Here is a 23,802-nt window from a genome sequence, read left to right as displayed (position 1 = left end):
GAAGAGATCACAACTGTTTAATGTATAGTTTGAGAATCTAGTGATGGGCTTCTAATTCAGGAAATGTTTACTGAAGTGTCAAAACATTCACAGATGACATTGTCGGGTGATATCCTCTTGACTGTCTCCCTCTAAGGCTTTCGAGTCTTTGATGACCTGTTAACTGCTTGATCTTAGTTAGCATCATCTATCTGAACCAGAGGGTCTGTACTAAGAGGAAAAATTGAAGCTAAGGAGTCTCTCTGGGGAGTTCAGAAGCAACTCCTAATGGACTTTGTGCATTCTTTACTCCATTTTCTGTGTTCTCTTTTTTCCTCAGAGGAACAAGATTCATGTGATTCAGGAACAAACAAAGGCTTCAGGTAGAATGGATTCAGAGTCCTTTATGAGATACTAGATCCCAGTTTTTTCTCTAGAACCATATTATTTATATATATATATATATATATATATATATGTGTGTGTGTGTGTGTGTGTGTGTGTGTGTATATACATATATATATGTATATATATATATATGTGTGTGTGTGTGTATATACATATATATGTATATATACATATACATACATACATATATATATATATATATATATATATATATATATATATATATATTCCCTAGAGGAAGTATTGACAAAAATTCCCAAAGTCTGTCTGGAGCACCTATTACTTCAAACCTCCAGCTGCCATAAACTTCTCCAGGAGCTGACCTTACACCTGTACTCCCTGTGTACCATTTGACCCTGATCAGCTGCTGTCTTCATTAGCGTTTCTGTTGCCACATGGAAAAACACCTGGGGAAGAAAAGGTTTATTTCAGCTTACATTTCTTTATTGCTGTTCATCATTAAAGGAAGTCAGGATAGGAACTCAAGTCAGGAACCTGGAGGTAGGAGCTGATGCAGAGGCCATGGAGGGATGCTGCTTACTGGCTTGCTTCCTATGGCTTGCTCAGTCTGATTTTTCATAGAACCCAGAACCACCAGTCTAGTGATTAGCACCACTTAGAATAGACTGGGCCCTGCCCCGTCAATCACTAATTAAGAAAAGGCCTTACAGCTGGGTCTTATGGAGGCATTTTCTCTATTGAGGTTCTTTCCTTTCAGATAGCTTTGGCTTATATCAAGTTGACAGAAGACCAGCCAGCACAGATGCCAAATGTCATCTCTCTATCCACAGATGTTGTCACAGGTGTCTACCCATGGCTGGGCCTCAGATCTTCTCTGTTTGCCAACAGTTTCCATCTTTCTGTTTGACCTAGAAAATCCTAAGGTCTGCCTGAATCCTGCCACTACACATATCAGTCTGGGATTTGCACATTGAATGCAAGGGACCCTGATGCTGATGGAATGGTGCAGGACAGATGGTAAAGGCTCTGGGTAAGCCATACCACATATCTCTTTTACAGTATACATTTGTCTTCACTTGAAATTAGGTCAGACTGAGAACATAACAGCCAAACACAGAAAAGATGTCATCAGAGAATGACATTTATCAACTCCATTTTTAGGTACTAGACTTCACATACTCTGATTTCATTTTGATTTACTCCCATCACTCTGAGGCAAGTGTCATCAGGTGCATTTGCAGAAGCCAAGACAAACATGAGTCCTGTGGTGAACATGGCCCACATTGCTAAGTTCTAAATAAGGGACTTCTTCCTCTTAATGGCTACTTCCACTGTAGGGCACATCTCTCTTCTAGGAAGAGAGCTAAGGGAGAGTCATCTCTCCCTGGTATACTGGGGCATTGAACACTGGTAAAAGTTCTGTCCAGTACTACTAAAATCAATATTAATAGGAATGCCTTGTGTTGGAAGCACACATTCTGATGTTGTTTTTCCATTTATATATTTATTTATATATTACTTGATTGATTGATTGATTGATTGTTTCAGTACACCCCCACTGCAGTTTCCCCTCTCTTTATCCTTTCCAGTACCTCCTGACCTCTCTCTCCACAAGATCCACTTCTCTATTTTGACTCCTTAAATGGAAGCATTTGGACTTTCTCTTGATCCCCTGGCTGTCTTAAGCAAAATGAATGCCAAGTTTCAGTGAAGACGGCTCAGCAGGTAAAGACACTTGCCTTGCATGAGTCTGTCAAGCCAAGTTTGATCTCCATAATCCACATAAAGATGAAAAGAGAGAGCCTGTTCCAAAAAGATATTCTCTGACATATGCATGTACACTTTTACACACACACACATTATACATATGCATATACTGTACATATACATATTATAGATACACATTTCTCTCACACACACCATAGCAATAAAAAATAAAATAAATAATAAATTAAGGACTGTCAGGCAAACAGCCATCAAAATCATCCTTTTGCCAATACCCACTATTTCAACACTGCATCAACACCTTGGGGAAGCTGCATAATGATCAGAATTGTTTGTTCCAGATCCTGGGGGTATAGCCCCAGCAACAACTGTTTTAAGAAGATTGCACCTGATTTTTCCCTGCAACTATTTCCACCCAGGCAAGATGGGATATGTTTGCTGGTGGCGTAGCAGCGAGACTATTATGACAGGTACAAGAGGAAGAATGCCAGGACTGGTGTAAAAACCAAATAAAGATTTGCTGGAATTTGTGCAAGAAACCATTTTCTGGCTACCTAAGCAGTCTTTGAAGCTCATGCCCTGAGCTGGCTAAGTGACTTGGTCCTATGCTGCCTCTCTCCATGACTATAAATTCAATTCAAGACTTCTCTGAGCTAGCCATATCTGTCTGTCTGTCTGTCTGTCTGTCTGTCTGTCATCTATCTGTCATCTATTATCTATTTGTCTATTTGTCTGTCTGTCTATCTATCTACCTATTTGCTTTTGTAGTGCATGCAGCAGAATGAAAGAAGCAGTGATGGTCAAGTGACCAGCAGGCCACACTGCTGAAAGTAGCTGCTCTGACAGATTCGGAAGAGGCAGAACTGGGAGTCTAGGAGCCATCAGTGCCGAAGGAGCAGCAAAAGTTTAGTAGCTGCCTCCTGAGGGAGTAACAATTACCATGGCAACAAGATACAGCAGAACAGTTTGTGAGAGTGACCAGAACAGGAACAAGGTGGGTGTGGGGCACGATTATCGCTTTAAAAAAGGTTAGTCTATGATCATCGTGGTGGAGAGTGTAGTAGCAGGGAGACAATCCTGGTGCTGGAGCAGGAGCTGAGAGGTGCATCCTAATCTGCAGGCAGAAGGCAGAAAGGGTAGGGTCTGGTGGAACCCCAAAGCCTACCTCCAGGCACATATACCCCAATAAGGTCTCACCTTCTAATCCTTCCTCAACAGTCCAACTAGGACCAAACATCCAAGTATATGAACATATGGGACCATTCTCATTCAAACCACTACAAACTCATAGTGTTCATGCTAATGACCCAAGTTCACTTCTGAGCACAGAAGTCAGGCAGCTCACAACCACCCGTAACTGCAGCCCCAGGGGCATCTGATGACTCTAGCTTTCACAGACAGCTACACTCACGTGCACACATTCACACCTAGATGGATACTCATAACTAATAATAAAATTTTAAACGGAGAAGGAAGGTGATTAGTATGAAAGTCAGAATGATAGCTATGTCTGGGCACAAAATGTAAACATTTATGATGAAATAGGGAAAATTCATGTAAAAATAAACAGAATTGGTAATAGTTATTCTAATTCTTATTTGGGAGGCATGTTGACATTTGTAAGTAATGCAGGGAAACAGAATAAATAAAGCTCTGAAAAGGAGTTGATAATGGAAAGCTTGGCACACATTAGTATGTGAGCAATGAAACAAGGGGTTGGGCCATGCCATCTTATGCCTTCATATTGTTCTAAGCCAACAATGCCACAGATTAATATTTAGAGAATTTACTCCATGATAGAGGACAATGAGTCACTAGCCAAGGACTAGAAATACAGTTTTAAATTTTATCTTGAGTCAGTGTATGTGAGAAAAATAGAAAGGCAAAAGTCAATTCAAAAGATTAAATATGTGTAAGTATGAATTCATGATGCATATCCCCAAATATGTGCCAATAATAATTTTACATAGGTTTTTGAGTCATTAATTAATTTGTATGTGTGTGTGTCTATGTGTGCATGTGTGTTTTCATGGCGATGTGTGGAAGCCAGAGGAACTTGTAGGAGTTGGTTTTCACCTTCTACCATGTGAGTCCTGAAAGTTGAACCTGCATCCTTGGTATTGGTGACAAGTGACCTTATCTGCTGAGCCATTTGCTGGCCCCAAAATATGTTTGTTTGCTTGTTTTTTGTTTGCTTAATCTACTTACATAGCCTTTGCAAGTTAGAGTTTATGCCCCCTTTCTTTGCCTGGCTTATGTGTGTTAAACTATTATAACTGTGTCCATGGACTTGTGCATTTAGTAAACCCAAATATAATAGTGATGTATACCAGGATGAAGCAACACATGTCAAAAGTCATAAAGTTTGCCTGAAGGGACCTTGAAAATCTTCTGCTCTAGAACCTGTGAAATTCACCTCCCACTAAATATTCACAGGAAGCATTTTAATATTGGATCTTCTTGAACTTTTGCATGAGACCCTGAATGCCAAAGCCATACTTATACATTTATATGCATAGAGCTTTGACCATGGGATACCATTCTGGAATCTTTTCAAAGGACTGTAGTCTTTATTGGAGAATCTAAGGGTTGACTTTGCTGAAGTTGGATTCCAGATTTCCCTGTCTTTGGTGACATTTATTCAGCAATTTCATGATGTCACGACCAACCTCCTGATACAGGCTGAGACTCAGCTGTTTACGGAAACAAACTTACAGCCACTCAAGTGCTGTGACTATTTTAGAAAAACACAAAAATAATTAAAAGGAAAACAGTAAAATATAGGCATGCCTTTCATGTTGTCGTTTCAAGAGAATAATGTTAGAAGTCACTCTGGACAGGGAGGCGTGCAGAGCATCTTTGCTTCCCTGGGAGCTAACAGGGCTAACTCTCCTGTCTAGCAGATTTGAAAATCAGATAGGATGATTTTTGTTTTGGGATTTGTTTGTTTGCTTTTGTTTGTATTGTTCTGTATCTTTTCACTCAAACTAGCATTCTTACAGTGACTATGCAATTAGAATTTTAATTATATTTTTATAAGAGTAAAGCATGTATAGAGTTTTTTCTTTAATTATGACATCTAAGAAGCAGCTCTGTGCCCTTGTCCCTGAGCTGAATCTTCATGAAGCAACCTCTTCCCTTCTTTCAGCATTCTCCTGGGATAAGTATCTCCATTATCTTCAATACTGGTGGTTTTTCCAGTTTTAGACATTGTCGAATTTTTGATATGAAAAATGAGCAATAGAATCTGCCTAAAATAACCCTACTCCTCAATGTTCACCATCATCTGCTCTCAAAATGCACGTATGAATCACAATAAAATTATTAGTTACAGTCTTCTACATACTTATAATATTTGATTAACTCATTAATCAATGTTAGGGTTTTGACTACTCATTGCTGATTCTTATTCTATAGGTTTTTCCTTAAATGAGATCTTCTCCTTTGCAGTTGGTATTTGTTTCAGTTTTATTTGCTACTTTTAAAACTGTTCGCATCATATACTCTTCTCCAACTTTTCACAAGGACTTTAAAGCCTGCTAGACTATGTCATTTCCAACTTGTGAAACAGGAAGAAACCATTTGGTTCGAATTCATTTTGCCTTGCATCATGTCATGCAGTAGATCCCTGAGATTTAGTAAGTTAAAACTGGCAAGCAACACTTCTGAGACTCTGCATGCTGAAATCCATGCTTACATCCCTGTGTGCTTTGACGAATCATCTAGATAAGGAACTCATCCTCACAGTTCTCAAGCTGTTGCTCAGACCACCTCATGATTTCTAATGTTGCTTGTATTATGCCATTCTCATTATTTAAATACAGACTGACTGCCTTTTCTCTCTGAGAGCTTATAACTTTATTTAATTCCTGTTGTATTTTATTTGTTATTTGTGTGTATGTGCATGCTCACACTACAGTGTAAGAGGACAACTTGCTAAACAGAACCGGTTTTGTTTTCTTCCACTATGGGATCTAGGGATTGAACTCAGGTCTTTGGATTTGTGTGGCAATTTCCTTTCTCCATTCAGCCATCTTGTGGCCCAATCCCTGATACTTTAAATACCTATAATCATACTTTTGTTGATCTTTCTCATTTACTTTTTCCTAGGCACATAGCTTCAATTCTAAAATTATTTTGTATTTATAGGGTCTATACCACTCTATTTTTTTTTATTTTCTATTTCTGTTGTACTCATTATTTGGATGCATGGTTTTGAATTAACTATGCAGTTTTGCAGGATTTTTTTTCTTTTTGGTTTCACTTCTACTTTCTAGAAAATGAGCTTCACTTTATCTTCCAGACCTTCTGATATGTTGTATTTTGTCTTTGCTATACTTCATTTCCAGACATTCTTAATTGCTTCCTGTTTCTTTCTTATTGCATTTTAAAAAATGGAACTAATATATTCTCTCAGCCCATTGAGAGCCTTAGACGAATGTCTTTAAATTTTCTTCAACTCTCTCTCTCTCTCTCTCTCTCTCTCTCTCTCTCTCTCATTTCTTTCCTTTGATGCTTGTACTACTCTCCATGTTTCACGAGTGGGGATTTTCCTTAAATTATGTGGCTCCTTGGATTGTCAGTTGAAACTAAGAAGGGATTTGGAATGTGTATATGCTTGTAGCACATGATAACAGGGACATCATGCTAGTTTGGTAGTTAAAGCCCAGCTGTTTTAGAACACTTTTTCCAAATGTCAGTGTATGTAAATCCTCGTCTCATCCCCAACTGGGTCTTTTTATATCTCAAGAGAGTATTTCTCCAGTCTCTAACCTTGGGGAATATGACTGCTTGCCTACGTTCATGGGGCTGAGTCATGGAAAGGGGTAGGTGTTTCAATATTTAGTATATAGCTTTCATATTTTAGTTTTAGATTTACATATGGTAGGGCACACTCCTTGGCATATAGCTTTGTGAATTCTGGCAAATGCAAAGAGTCACAAACCATCTTTATAGTCAAGGAGCAGAACAGTTCTGTGGTCCCTCCAAACCTCCATGCCCTTTTCAAATTTCCTCTCTGTTGCTGTGATGAAACACTCTGACCAAACGCAATTTACTGGCACGAAGGTTGTTCTGTATTTGTATATGGTTATTTTCCCTTGGCATGGTGCAGATGAGATTCATCTATCCTGTTGTGTATATCAGCAGTTCAATCCCTTTCTTCTTTTTGTTGCTAAGTAATGTTTTGTTCCATTAGTGCATCAAATACTGCATATTCCTCTGTTGAAGGATAAATGGACTAATTCTAGTCTTTAATGATTATGGATAAAGTTGCTCTACACATTTCCAGATAGAGTTTGTATGAGAATTTCAATACACCGTTAGGAGAGGCATTACTAGATCACTTGGCAAATGCCCATAGTCCTAAACTTTATATGAAAAGTGGACATGACATTTTACATCTTTGTTAATGATGTGCTGGAGTTTCAGTTGGAACTAGTTCCAGTAGCAATTCTGACTTCATTACAATAAGAATTCAATTACAATGAATTCAATGTTTTGCTCTACTTTTTAGTGAGTGCCTGTGGTATGTGTTTGTGTTCATAGTGTGTATGTATATGTGTATGCTCATGGTGTGTGCACATGTGTGTGGTGTATGCGTGTGTATATGTGTCTATATGATATGCATGTGTGCACATGTATATGTGGTTGTGCAGGCATGCCCATTTATTTAGCACATGTAGAAGTCAGAGGCTAAAGTTAAGATATCTTCCTCAATTGTATCGCCATCTTGTTTTTGAGATGGGTTCTCTCATTGAAACAGAAACTTGCCACTATGGCCAGACTGACTGGCCAATGAGCTTCCAGTATCTTTCCATTGTTAGCCTCAGAATACTGGGGTTATAGGAACATGTTGCTACGTCTGACTTTTACATTGATGCTATGCATCTGAACTAGGTCTTTCTGTACAAACACTGTAGCAGTGAGCCATCTACTTACCTCCTGCTTTACCTTTTGTAAATTCTTTGGTTTCTTACTATGCTTCTCCATATACATTTTAGAATCAGTTTGCTTATGTCTATACGAATTCTAAGATTTTGGTAACATTTTTGGGGAGACATGGGAGATGAGATCCTCTGTCAATGTACATAGCTGATGGCAGAGGGCATACAGAAGCCACTTCTTAGGGAATCTCTGAAATAGTCAAGACAGCTTGACAGTTTATTAAGTGAGCATGTATTATCCCCACAGACTGACTTCAGACTTCCTTGGTAAAGTTGGCATAAGAAACACTACTGTGGCAGGGACCAGTATACTAAACACTTTTTCAAGGCATGTCATACCAGCCAGTAAGGAAGAGGTCCCATGAGATCTATGGGTGACCCTGTTTATTGCTCATAGAATATCTCAAAGTTATATTAGGGAATGAAAATTCCAACTAAGTGGCCTTGCTGAATTGAGAGAGGCAACTAACAGTCTGGACTGTGAAGAATACAGCAGCAGAGAGGAGAGTGCAGCACACATAGAACACTAGAGATCTCTTGGCAGTACTTGTTAGTTTTCTGCAGAATACTGGACTGCGTATACATTCAGGAAAACTGAGACAAGTAAATCAAGCAAACAAGCAAACAAACAACCTGCTTGAACATGTTAAAGTGGTTAGTACTCACTGTCACCAGCCAAAATAGAAACTATACTTTGGGAGTTCTGAATAGAAAGGCTAAAGATTTTTGCAAAAGGAGTGAAGACTCTTATCCTTACCTAGGGCACTGTTTGAAACATGTCTGACATGTAAGGAAAAGCAGACCCAACAAATCAATTGGTTTTATAGCAATCTACTACATCTGAGAACAAAACTCAAGAAATATATCAGTACAGGAAAATATGTGTCCAAAATGTGAAAATCTTTAACATCTGGCATCGAATGAAAAAGCACAAAATATACAGAGAAGTGGAAAATTTCCATTTACAATAAACCTTGAAATATAATCAAAGTGGACCCAGAACTATAACAGATGTTGGATTAGCAGAGGAAGACATGCAGAGTTGTTATAACAATATCCCAGAAGTTCAAAAAGTGAGAGAGGCAATTGTACAAGGACCACTGAATAGATAAAACCTCTGTATTTATGAAGACAAAACTAAACTATCACATGAAAATGTTCACCAGATACAATGATTGGCACATTAGACAGTATAGAAGAAATAGTTAGTAAACTTGATGGCATAGCAGGAGAAATTACGAAAAAAATAAATAGAAAAATGACAAGATGTAAAAGAAAAAGAGAATCATTTATGTGTAGGATCACTTCACTTAACATATGTGAAACAGATCTACAGAAAAAAATGGACTGGATGAGACAGAGGATATTTGAAAATGAACTCAAGGCACAAAAAGGCATGGAGACGATACACAAGCGCATCTAAATGAAATTCTCCATTTTAGGAAAAAGTATCTCAAAGGAGCTGGATTTTTAAAACGAGATATTAAGAAGGGAGGGAAAAAGACCAAGCCTATACCGTTTAGGAACAATATAAGCCAGGAGCTGGTGGGACAGTGCCTCTAAAAATCTCAGAGAGAAGTTATCAGATAAGAACTGTGTATGCAGTGAAAACAACTTTTGAATATAAATACAAAATAAAAACTTTTTATGCATATAAAAGCTGAAAGATTTCCTTACTGTCAGAGACACACTGTAAGAAATGTTAAAGATTTTCTTTAGACGGAATAAAAATGCCAGGTGAAATTCAGGATTAACATAAATAAAATGGAAAGCACTACACACACACACACACACACACACACACACACACACACAGGTTAAAAACTGAGAGAAAAAAGAATACTATTCTCATGAGAATGGTAGCAAATATATGAACATCAGTTAAACTAAAAACTAAATATTTTAAATTGGAAAATAATATCTTTTACTGATAAATACTGACATGGAAATTTCCAGTTATGTCATGTGATTCAGACTGATTGATGTTTTGCTGAAGCAGACTAGTGAGAGGACATATGATGTTTGGAGAGAGAATATGTAGGAACCAACAGACAGTGATGTCACACTAGCTAGCTAGCTGTTCAATGCTTCATTGGTCTGATTTTTTCTCTGATCTTCACTTCGTTGAGATAGGCATGGCAGAAAACTTCTGGCATTCCGGCTGTTTCTGATTACTCCCTCTGACTCATGACAATTCAGCAGAGGTCTGGCTGTTTCTGCTGTATCGTGCAGCCACTAATGATTTGTGTTTAGTGACATTCTTTGAACTGCATTGTTAGTATCCTGACAACAGAGATTGAAATCATCCCAAAGAACTACTTCTAAACAGGTCTACATACCTATTGTCCCATTTACCATCTTTCCTCCTCTACCTTTGGAAGGTGGGCTAACAGGGGGATGGAAACATTTGAAAACTCTTATCAAAGTAGGTATTGAAAAATCTAAGCCTAAAAAGACTCAATTCTTTAAGAAGCTATTAAAAATCCTCAATTGTTACTGACAACTGAATTTTAAGGGGTCTGTAGAGATGGATCAGCACTTAAGAATATTTGCTGCTCTTGCAGAGGAACCAAGTTTGGTTCCCAGCATCCATATGGCTTATAACTACCTGTAACTCCAGTTCCAGGGGATCAGATGCACTCATCTGGTCTCTGTATGTACCCTCACACAGATACATGGAGATAGACATACAGATAAATACTTAGATACTCATAAATAATATTTTTAAAAGTTTCAAGATACATAAGGCAAAATCTAATTAGACTTTTAAATGCACTAGACAAGTCTACAAATGTCTAGAGTTAAATCTAATTTCTAGAATGAAAGCACACAGTATCAATAAAGGCATAGTGTGTCTGAAGAACACTATCAACTAACTCAGCTTAATAGAATGCATTATTGAAGTGGAAACTTCTGGTTTCTTTGGAAAGTCAGTTCTGTCAAATGATATTTTGCTGTAGCACACAGGTGAAAGGATATCTTGCTAAAGCAGACACAAGTGAAAGGATGTTTTGATATAGCAACCACACGAAAGGACCCATGATGGACAGTGGGCAACGATCACTGAGCATTGGTTTGATTTGTTTGGCCTCACTTTTCTTTGCTACCCACATGCAGGTATTGGTTTACCTTACATAGTGTTGTTGAGCTCAACTTGTGGTAATGTTTCCATTGAGAGAAACTGGCCCAAGAACTGCTCATGAGGTTCCACAAGCAGCTTCCACAGCCTCACCTCAGGCTGGTTGATGAATCGTGTTCGGGATTGAGCTACAGCTGCCTGGTAAGTGCCTGCTGAAAGAACTGCACTGAAGCTGCTGGTTTGTGCCTAGGGTCTGCCTGCCTACAGGACTGGTCTGTAGCTGCTGAGTCATATTTGTTGTTTACTATGGGACTGAACTGCAAGAAAGAAGATCAAGCTCGCCCCCAAAGAACTATTGCTGAACAGGTCTTCTTCCCCCATATCCTAATAATTTTTTTCTCCTACTCCCTCTGCTGGGTGGTGGGTTAGAGAAGTGGTTGAACCCTTATTAGAAAATAGATTGCAAAAATTTTTTACCTACACAGTATTTAAGAGCATCAGGATTCATATTTCTTTCAAATGTTCATGGAGAATATGTCAAGGAAATCATTTTTAGATCATAGAAAAGTCCCAATAAGTGTTCTGACTACAGAGGGATTAAATTAGAAATACATCACAGAAAAGCCTCTGGAAGGTTAGAGAACATGTGGAAACTATATAATCTGTTTTTAAAAACATTTTGGGGAGGAAAAGAGAAGTCCTGATTGCTGAAGATGTCATGCACTTTGGACACAAAACCTAAAGTTACCTGAGGTGACCCCAACCTGAAACCCTTCTCCTTGAGAATTAGCTCTCATGGTACCAGAAGGTGTGATGCAGCTCCCAAAGGAAGGAAATGGCCAATAGTTCTACCCATCTCTGGTGCCTATGAACTACAATGACCAGCATGGCATAATAACCCTCAAGGGTGCAATAGTGGCATGCAAACCTTGGTGGTAACCAATAATTTTCTAATTTGACATAAGGGCTACTCAACAAGAGGGAAATACACCCATCACCACCTGGGCAGGCAGGAAAGCTGGCCCTGCACCTCACCTGGGCAGCACAGTAAAGCTGGCCCTGATGGTGAGTGCATGAGTGAGCTGGCTTGTCCCTTGTCTGCAGCATTGAGAGAGCTAGTCCAGGCAGTGCTGGAGACCTCATCCTGGTGATGTGGGTGCAGAAGAGTGACCAACTCAGTTACCACCCATGCTCAGATCCAGGGCTTTGAATTGGCCTCCCCTAACATCTACCACATTTATGAACTGCCGGAGCATGGGAAAAGAGCCAGTGCTGCAGATCCAAAGCGGCAGGATCTCCATGACACAGGGCAACAACAGGATATAGGAGAGGAGTCCCAGTGAGGATGCAGTATTGATAGTTTAGCAGAAGCCAGATGCCTCAAACCAGACCAATGACTCACAATAATTAACATTTGCAAACAAAAAGTATGGACAAAGGTACATTGTGGGACACACTGCGACACACTACAGCTTCCAGAAGCATTTTTTTTTTCTTTTCTGATGGGGCAATTCCAAGGGTGGAGGGCAGATACAAAGGGATGGAGAGATGAGTCAAATTGGGTTTCCATGATTTGAAATTCACAAAAAATCGATAAAAGTGGACTTTTTTGTTTGTGTGATTTGTGTGTGTGTGTGTGTGTGTTTGTTTGATGTTTTAAAGAGGAAAGTAATTTCTGGTATTCATAACCTAGCCACATGCCCTGGGCTAGGAGAACTGACGACCACTACTTTCCTAAACAAACATCATCCCTAACTACATTGTAAGTATTTCTTTTTATACCTACAGGGAAGATGGGATACTCACTCTTCACAAGGAAACTTCGTGTTGAAACAGATGGAACCCATTACAGCAAACAGTGACTGACAAAATGCAGAGTGGTGGAGACTAGTTCTAACTAATATCTACAACACAACCATTGTAGAAGTGGGAGTAGAAATATGGTACAAGCAAGAGAAACAGGAAGCTTGAGACTCCTAGAAACGTCAGAGAAGCTATACCTGTGCAGTCTCTCCTACATGACTGCCTAGGTGTGACCTGTACAAGGAAGATACCAATACACATGCTAATGTGGAAGGGGAAACACGAAAGAACTACCAGCAACTCAGAAATGTTGACAGAAGGTGAAAGAGTTTTCTCAGCACCACTCCCAAAACATAAGCAAATTATTAACACTATACAGACTGGGCTGGTTGTATTTATATTTTTAGGAATACACATTCACAATTAAAGAAAAAGGGGGCTTGAATTTAAAAGATAACTGTTGAAGTAATTATTTAAAAGTGGCCACTGGTCAAGCCGACTATCCAAGCTGCAGCAGCTCTGCCTAGCTCAGCCGCCATGTTCTGTGGCCAGAGGCCATGAGCTCACTGCAGCTAGAAACGGCCGGCCAGAAACACCAGCCCTGCCACCCACAGGACGCCAGTGTGGGAGATGGCTCCGCCAATCTTCCACACTGTCTCCAAAAGGCTGGGCATTGCCCAGACCATCCCGCCATTCACATGAGCCCGGTAGGAAAATGAGACGCTAATGTTAAATATTAATCAAAGGCTTTATATATTGAGTAATGCTCAATAACAATCTGCCCATACAATTAGAGTTATTTCCCAATTAGCTAACCTAAATATAGGTTGTTAGCCGCGACTGTTCTCCATACTTGTGTGGTTCTCCATCCTCCCACATCTCTGCTCTCCCTAGCTCCTCCTCTTCCTTTTCCTTTTCCTCTCCCTACTTTTCCTCTTCTTACTCCTCCAACCTTAGCATCTCCTACAGATAACAATGAGGGCATTTACATGAGAGAGGTCTGAAGGAGAAAAGGAAAAGGAGGAAATGATGCAATTATAATCTCAAAAATAAAACAATTTTACTAAACTCCAAGTTATAATTAGTATGTGTTAAACTTTTTTGACTAAATTATTTCAATAAAGTTAAGATTTTAAATTAAAACAATTAGGCATGGGTCAACATAAAGATCAAAAAGAAATTATAAAATATCTTTGCTGAGTGAAAATGGAATAGAAAAAGTGTGGGTTGCTATTAAAGTACTAACTGGAAAAACATTTATAACATTAAATGTCCGCATTAATATTAAATGATAAAACTGGTCTTAAATTATTGACCTCAGATCCTACCTTCAGTAACTAATAAGACCAGAGCCAATTAAAATTCGAGTAAACAGAAAACAAGTAATAAGGTGGGAAACAAACAGCTAAAAAATATAGTGAGCCTCAAGTCTGTTTATTTGAAAAGACTAATAAAACTGATAAAATTCTATTGATAGCCATCAGGAACAAAAATGAAAGACACAAAGGACCAATGTCAGACATACAGCAGGCAATGTAGGTACAAGTTCTATGGATACTAAACGGATAACAGGCGCATGTTATGAACAACCTTTTGCCAATGTGCTAGGCAACTTGGAGAAAAAAATGCCTCAAAAGTTCAGAAATGCTAGTGCTTGCTTGAGAAGAATAGATACTATATCTATCGCAGTAATTGAATATGTAGTCAAAGTCTTCCCCTAAGACCACTCCATGTAATTTCACTAATAACTCTTACCAAACAGTTAATAATGAAGTAACATCAATTCTATAGGAAGCTGTAGCTCATTTGATGTGGGCATTACCTTATACTAAAATAAATACTGTATACAAGGAAACTATTTGAGCAACATCCCTTATGGATGTACATGCAAAATTCTTACCTAAACTTTAGCAAATAAGAACTAACAATATACAATTAATCATACTTTCACTCTGCTCACAATATTTCCACATTACAATAGTGTGAAAGTGATACATGTGGATTGGAAATATGGCTCAGCAGTTAAGTTCTTCCTGTTCTTGCAGAGAACTTAAGTACAGTCCCAGCACTCAACTTGGGCAGCTCAAAACCACCTATAATTCCAGATCCAGAGGACCTGACACTCTTTTCACATCTGAGTGCACCTGAACTCATGTGCTTGTACACACATACTTTAAAAAATTAAAGTGATACATGCTGAAAGGAAATCATGAGTGACTTGTGGGTTGTGACCTTTCTCTGAGCTGCTGACACACTCTAAGATGTTTTCTTAGAATGTTGAGTAGCAATCATGACAAGCTTTGGTTCCTGGAAACCTCATGATCATGAGAGTAAACAATGAATTCTGAACCATACCCTACATTAGTAAAGCCATGTTGGACATTTTCAACTTCTATTGGACTCATAGATTCTTTCCCCCCACTGGAGTCTCATTCTGTGGGTCTTTGCTAGTGAGCTGTGTTCCATGAATATGACTTTTAACTCTGTCTAGTTATTTTATCCAGTCAGCCAGTCTGTGTCTCTTTATTGGTGAGTTGAGGTCATTTATGCTTAAGGTTACTGTTAAAAGATCTTTACTGATTTCTGAAAATTTGATAGTGGTTAGACGGTTATATTTTTTTCTTTCTTCCTCATTAGTATTGGTTTACATTAGCTCTAGTTTACAGAGTTGGATATTATGGATTACTTACTATATCCTTTGTCCAGTTACTTCAATAAATTAATTATTTCCTGTGTTCTCATCGTTGATAACACACACACACACACACATCTATCTATATCTATATCTATATCTATATCTATATCTATATCTATATCTATATCTATATCTATATCTATATCTATATCTATATCTATCTATCTCTATCTCTATCTCTATCTCTATCTCTATCTCTATCTCTATCTCTATCTCTATCTATCTATATATCTATCTATGGATATATATATAGGATATAGACTACCATTCAGTTGGTCTTCTTGAACTCCATTTGCTTGTATTTATCTTGAAATGCCCTTATTTCTGTGTCCATTGCAAAAGATAGTTTTGCTGTATATAGAAAACTATGCTGGAAGTCACTTACTTTCAGGCCTTCAAATACATCATTCCAGGGACTGAAGCGATGACTCTGGTTAATAGCATGAACTGTTCTTGCAGAAAGTTCAAATTTGGTGCCCAACACCTATGTAACTCACAACTACCTGAAACTCCAGCTCCAGAGGCACTTACACTTACAAGCAAATACCCATACATACATTCAAAAAATTTTCAAGATAATAAAATTTATATATATATGTAATGTTTATTATAACAAACATTCTTGCCATTTGGTGTTGCTGATGGTAAATATGCTGTTATTCTGATATGTTTGCGTTTATGTCAGTGGTCTTTCCTTATTACATTCATATTGTTTTTAGCTTCGATTCACATCCTGATTTATAGCATGTCATGGAGGGGTTCTTCCCTGGGTGAGTATATTTGGTTTCTAAAGGCTCTGGTGTGTGAGTGTCTGTTCCTTTCAATAGATTTGGGGCATTTTCTTCTATAATTTTATTGAATATACTCTTTATTTCTTTACTTTTGTCTTTATATCAGTTCCCTCTTCTTTCTTATGGACTCTGGGGTTTGATCTCTTTATGGTGGATGTTCAGTTGTCTTGGATGATTTGGATATGCTCATTGTTTTCCTTTTGGTATCTTATTGTAGGGTTTATTTTATTTTTTGAATTTATACTCCATACCCCATACGCTTTCTTCTTTGGTCAAATTCATTGGAGGTGCTTTCTTCTGTCGTAGGCTTATATTTTTCAAAACATATTTCAATAAGAGTCCCTAAATTCTTCAACCTCCCTTCTAGCCCACCACCCACAAGAGGTAGTGCAAAAGAAAGGTTAATAAGGAAACGGGTTTTGGACTTGTTTAGAAATAGTTTTTAAGGGTGATTCCAATCTTCATTGTCAGCAGCCCAGTCCTCTAGCAAAACAACACCACAAATCAGCAGCTGTAGTCTATTCCATTCGGCAATCACCACTCACTAATCAGCATCAGCACTTCAATCCCAAAGAAACCTTGAGGTTCTGCCAATCAGCCCAAGTCAGTGAAAATGGCAAGGAGGTGCCGGAATATCAAAAGTTCTGTGGTGTGTTACTCTCTATGATGTCACAACAAGCAAAGATCAGTGATTTGATGCAAGGCACACCAATGCCAGAGCCTCCCCCACTATCTGTGGGGTCATATTTATATTCTTTCTAAACATCATGTGTCTTCTCATGTGTCTGCTTCAGCAAAACATCCTCCTACCTTTGTCTGTTTCAGCAAAACATTCTTCCACCGGTGTCTGCCCCAGTAAAACACCATGACATAACTGAGTTTCCAAAGGAACCAGAAATTTCTATTTCATACTGTATTTATTTGATTCATTTAATTTTCATTTCTCTTCAATTTTTTTTGTTAAAATGTTAATCACATTGTTGTGGTTTTCTTCCATGTTTGTGACCATCCTATCCATTTGGTGATTGTATCGTCCATTTTATTCTTGTTTTCCTCTATGCTGCTAACTTCCCTCTCTGGATCCTGCATGGCATTAATATGCTTTTACCATCTTTAATGCCATTGGTAATTTATACCAGTAAAATTTTGAAATGTTATTTTAGCATTTTGATCTATTTCAGTGTGTTTGAATTCGGCAGTTGAAGGTTCTCTCTTGAAAGAGTTGTGCTGCCTTTTTTTTTTTCAATGTTCCTTGTGCTTCATTTTTTTTTATAAATTTTATTATTTATTTATTTATTTATTTATTTTTTGTTTTTTTGAGACAGGGTTTCTCTGTGTAGCCCTGGCTGTCCTGGAACTCACTCTGTAGACCAGGCTGGCCTTCAACTCAGAAATCTGCCTGCCTCTGCCTCCCAAGTGCTGGGATTAAAGGTGTGCGCCACCATCGCCCGGCTGTGCTTCATATTTCAATTGGGAATCTTAACATTTCTATTTGGGGATCTTATTGAGCACTCTATTCTTGAGGGCTTAATCCACAGCACCCCTCAGAAAGGCAATCAAACTGTAATGATTCTATTATCAGGCTTAACAAGACATAGAAATAGAGTTAAAATCGATTAATGGCCACTAACATATCACTAGTGACTGTAAAATAGAAATCTGAGAAACTGATACAGAATGTACTGAGGTTCATGATGATTTTAATTAGAATGTCCCCCCCATTGTCCTGGGCATTTAAAAAGTTGGTCCCATTGGTGGTGCTGTTTGGGAAGGCTTAGGAGGTGTGGTCTTGCTGAGGAATTATGTCACTTGAGACAGGCTTTGAGAGTTTAAAGAGTCATGCCATTCCCAGGCAGCTCTCTCAGCTATGTGTCTACAGTTTGAAGATATGCGTCCCCAGCATCTACTATACCTGCTACTTACTGTCCTGTCTCCTGCCCCAACAGACTCCCACTCCTCTGGAACCATAAGCCCAAATAAACCCTTCTATAAGTTCCCTTGGTCATGGTGTTTTATCATAGCCATTAAGAAGTACCTAATTCAAGATTAATGATATATGCATTTATAGTAAATGAATAGTGAATTGAGATAATAGCAGTAGGTAGGAAGAGGAGAAAGTAGAAGAGACGCAAATGAAATACAAGGAAATAAATAAATAAAAGGAAAATGACATAAATAAGTAAATGAATAAAAGTAGACAAGGAGTGAAAAATAATGCTAAAAAGGGGGGAAAGAACAACAAATTAGAAAAAATAAAGGCAAAATTAATTTCTATCAATTTAATTTTTCACCAACAAAATGAGATAACTATAAAAAGGGGATTTAAAAGCATAATGTTAAAAAAATCCTGTACAATAAAGTAAAAGCATTACTAAAAGTATCCCATGAATTAAAGGAGAAAACATAGGAGACAAAAAAGAAGGTAAGAAAAACATTGACCAATTAAAATTTAAATAAAGTTAAGTGAATATTTCAAGGGGAAAAATAAAAATTGCTTAATGTGTAGCAAAATTAAGGCCACCAGCAGCAGATGTACCAGGCACAAGGAAAGCTGACATTGTTGCATGCATGCGGGGGAGTCAGCTGAACCTGTGGCCTTTTGTCTTTCCTATGTCTTGACTGGTATTTAAGCCTGAATTGGATGAGTGACTGATGTCTGTCCATCTTCCTTGCTTTAGTAGTCTTTCTTCTTTGGGAACTAGTGTCCTCTGCTGGCCACGTTTAGCTTTGCAGTCTGTGGGCTGAGCAGGTCCTTTTACACGCAGGACCATGAGGGTATTTCTAGATCATGCCCCCAACCCCAGGCAGCTAATGTTCTAGCTGGGACAGGGAGTCTCAGGGTGTGTTTAGAATCTGAGAAGCAATCACAGCACTGAGACCTCTACAGACAGAAAACCTGTCTTCACACTTTTAAGACACCCTAAGTACTAGTCATCTTGCTGGAAGGATGAAGCTGTGGTTACCTGTAGACTTTGCCTCTTCACAGGAGTGATTGACAGATAATTCATTCTAGAGATCGGCTCATCCATGAAGTCAAACTCGGATCTGCTCACCAGTACTGCTGGGTCACCTCAGGGGATAATATCTGCTCCCAGCCAACAAAACCAGGGCTATCTCTCACTATCGCTTCCTACTGCTTGCATATCTTATCAGCATCTGACCCATCCTCTCTCCACAACTGTGGCCCAAGGAAGTCCCTCACCTTGATGCTGTGGCAGATTAAATTTAGGCTTCCTAACTTGGGAGTTTCCCCTTGTTATGTCCTCAATCATGGAGAGTGAGAAAATGAGATTTCTTTCTGGGTTGACCTGTACACTGGAGGGAACCAGTCTTTGTCTTACCAAACTTCACACTGAAGTTGGAGCTTGTCTTGAAGCTAGGACTGCCAGTCTTTTCCATGTGGAGAACCTTGTAGATGGGGGACCCAGCTTCGCCCAAACACACACTTAGAGTGGCAGGGCTGGGATGGTGTTTGGCTTGGATTACTTCTCTGAAGCATGTTGCCTGCCTTCTTCTATACTTTTCAGGGACCTTGTCCTCACCCCTATGATCCTCTAAAGTTCCTTTTCTCCTCTTCAGAATAAAGTCTAGTTTTTCATATCTCAACTTTTCTTTCCCTGCTCACATGAAGACAACTCTTAGTCAGCCATCTGCTGAGATCAAGCTGTGACCTGCCCAAAGTTACTAGATTTGTGTAAGAGAGTGATTTTTCAGGCTTTGTGCTGCCCCCCAAGGGACTCCATTTTACAAGCAGCTTTTGACTCTAGTTTGAGGATGGAGGATGACTCAACATCTTAGTGGGCATATAAACAGTGTCATCTGTTTAGCACCACCCACAAGACACTGGCTGATAAATCACTTTATTGCTAAAAGTAGAAAAAGTACCACCCTATAAGTTTGTCTGGGTACATTGGGATGAAAGAAGTATTTGGACATATTAAAATCAGATAAGCAAAACCATGCCCAGCCACTTATCAGATATATGAGATTGTAGGATGGGTGTAACACACTCACCTGGATCCCCTGACTTTCAGGACACCTTTACTCACTTGTTGTCATCAGAGGACCCAGTGTGTTATGGGTATTTAGAGACCTGTAGGCAGAGACTGTCTCAGGGGCTTCTGTTTGGCTCCATCTCTGCTCTTGACGCAGCCCTACTCAGATTGCTGTCCATCTGTCTGCTTAGCTCTCTGGACATGCAGTCTGGCCATTTATTTGTCTGAATTTAGCCTTGCCCTTTGCCTCTCTAGCCTTCCTAGTTCTGCACCTTACATTTGTAGCTCTGTTTGGCCCTGAAGCTCAGCTCAAACCTGTGACCCAGAAGCAGCCTGACTCTGCAATGTCAGAATTCTCTCTCTTATTCCCACAGAGGCTTTTTTTTCTTTTTTCTCCTGTTCTTTCCAGCTTTCCATTTCTGCTTCTATCAGTCTCCTCTGAAACTCCTTGAACTCAGCTGTGACATTTCTAGCGCTTTGTACTATTCTGTAACCTACATAATACATATACAGACATTAGATAGATTTCCTGTAGAATGTGGGGTGTGAGAGCTGGTCTTAATACTTAAGGCTGGAATTAAAACAAAACAAAATTGTCTTCCTTAGCTACCAAGTAAACTAGGACGAATTGGGAGATTTTTGCTGGAGAAACCAACATCCCTTGTGAATTTACTGACATTTAATAAGTTCTGACACGGTAGAAAATACACGTTTATGTATGTTTTTGACATAGGGTGTTCATGACAGCTTACTTGAAAATTTTTTATTTTTTTTAAAAGACAGTTTGTATGATTACCAGATGCTAATCCCATGGATGCAGTTTTATTTAATACTTAGAGATTTATCAGCAGAGTTCATCTTATTAATAACCTAAATGGTACTCATAAGAGTATATGATGAAATATAGAAAAGATTAAAAAATATTAAAAAAAACCCAAGATTTATGCCTGATTTTCTTTTCCACCTGTTAGATGACCTATCTGCAATATCTCTGTAAGATAGCACACCTATCAACAAACTGGCTGTTTCCCTCTTAGATAAGAAATAAGGCAGACTTGTCTATTCTTAACAATTGTGTTGATCAAAATATACAAGTTCTTGTCTGTACAACCAGACATGGAAGACAAATGAAAGGCATCAAGATTACAAAGCATTATGAAATGATTTTGTTCACAGATGACCTGACTTGTGGGGAAATATCTGATGGTCATACTTTAAAAGTTACTGAAACTAATAGTTAAATGTATAGATGTGATAAGACATAATGTCAAAACCTAAAAGACAGTGTGTTTTGATATGTTAGTGTCTTTTAGCCACCGTCTCTTAGACTATCTTCACATGAGCCAGATGTTTGGAAGTTGACATTAAAATTCATGCCTCTTACAATGCATAAAAATTATGAAATATCTGGGATAAGATCCAAGTTGTTACATGCCATAATCTATACATCGAAAACTAAAAACTATGACGGGAGTAATTTTAAGAGGTTTAAACAAGAAATGACACATTGTGTTCATGGGTCAGAAGACTCAAATTTATTAAGATATCATTTTCTCCAGTTTGATTTATATATTCAACATAGCTTCAGTTGGAAAAATAAGCTCCCCGGCTAACGTTCCACTAATGCTGCTAAAACCACACAGAAAATTGGCTAGGGGAGAAATTATGGCTATCATTGCCACCACATTGCTTGCCTGTATCAATGCCACTGGGTACTTGACTTTGCAAAGCTTCCGGTACTTCAACTTGCCTTGAACTGTCCCTGCTGCAGCATCCATTCCGTTTGTAGAGACATCTTATAATCACAGCTTTTCTTAAACATGTAAAATCTTTCCCACTGTCCTTGTTTATTCCTCTGTTGCTGTGATGAAGAGCATGATGATCAGCAGCTTTGGGAAGGAAAGGGTTTACTTGGCTTATCAGTCACAGTTTATCACTAAGGGGAAAGTCAAGGCAAAAACTCAAGGTGGGCGCTTGAAGCAAAACCCACAGGTGAACACTGCTTACTGGCCCACTTCCCCTGCGTTGCACAGCTACTTTTCTTAGACAGTTTAGGTCCGTCTGCCTAGGGATAGTGCTACCCACAGTGGGCTGGACTTTCTTACATCAATCATTAATAAACTAAATCCCACAACGATAGACCTAATGGATAAACTTATGGAGGCATTTATTTTTAATTGAGGTTCCCTTTTCTCAGATGACTCTAGTTGTGCCAAGCAAACAAAAGAAAACAGCCCCCCCAAACTCATCAGCACACTCATTAGTAATATAAATACCATACACAGAGAATATGTTTCTCATGTACCTGCCTGTACTCTTCTGAAAAAGAAGTCTAGAGGCTGGACATGGTGGTGCATGCCTGTTATCACAGTTCTGAGGGGGTAGGGCAATAGAACCACAAGTCTGAAGCTAGCCAGGGTTACTTACCAAGATACTATTGCAAAGCAACAAAAACCAAACAAGAGATGAAAACTCGATTCCTGGTAGACTGCTTGCCAAGGCAAGGACCTGATTCAAAGCTGAGTAACTAATAGATTTACATTTTTTACTTTTGAAAAAAAAGCAAGAAAAGAAAACATGGAGCTTACTAAAAATGAAACTGGCATTCAAAATTCTGGGCAGCAAGAAATTTATGACATGCATCCGTAGAAACCAAATGTTAAAAATCTTTGATAAGAAACAATAAGACTCGAGCTGCATGCTAAAAGAATTTCCTAAACACCCTTTTGTTATTCCTCAAGAGAAGAAAAATCCTGTGTTTTGACCCATGTTATATATCTATTTCCATTTCCTTTAGATTCAGTTGCAAAACCATTCCAAAAATGTGTGTGCAGGTCGCAATTGGGAAGACAAAATACAAAAATCAAAATGGAACAAACCAGTAGACAGCCTAAGAGACACAAAAAAGCCTCCACTTAACACCTAAAGAGAAACTACCTGTTCCCCCTTGCGCTGCATGTGTGGTTCTGTGTGAACCATAGAGAAAGGGGAGCAGGGACCACCGAAGGCTAGCACAGGCCACAGAATCCCTCCTTGGAAGTCTCTTAAGTTAGCACTTGCATTTGGGGTTTTTCCCGGGAAAATTTTCTTTTCATTTTCAGCTTGTATTTTTTACAGTTTCAGAGTGAAGAAAATCTAGGCTTTAGCAGCATTGTTAACATGGCTGCTGTAATTGAAGGCTTTTGTGGTGGTCTTGTGGAGCAAATAAGTAAGGACATTTTGTGGCAACAGCACATTTCTGCATAGGTGGCTGGAGTTTTTAAAAGAATGTTTCTTTTATGTAGCTTTATGTGGATATAGTCTAAAAATATACAGCCACTTTCTCCAAGCTACCACAGAGCAGGGATTTAAAAATGATTCATTTTCTCTCTCTTCCTCTCTCTCTCTCTCTTTCTCTCTCTCTCCCTCTCTCTCTCTCTCT

Source organism: Grammomys surdaster, unplaced genomic scaffold (assembly GCF_004785775.1).
Source record: "Grammomys surdaster isolate TR1022 unplaced genomic scaffold, NIH_TR_1.0 146, whole genome shotgun sequence".
Lineage (NCBI taxonomy): Eukaryota > Metazoa > Chordata > Mammalia > Rodentia > Muridae > Grammomys > Grammomys surdaster.
The sequence above is the reverse complement of the archived record's forward strand: the minus strand, read 5'-3'. Positions refer to the sequence as shown.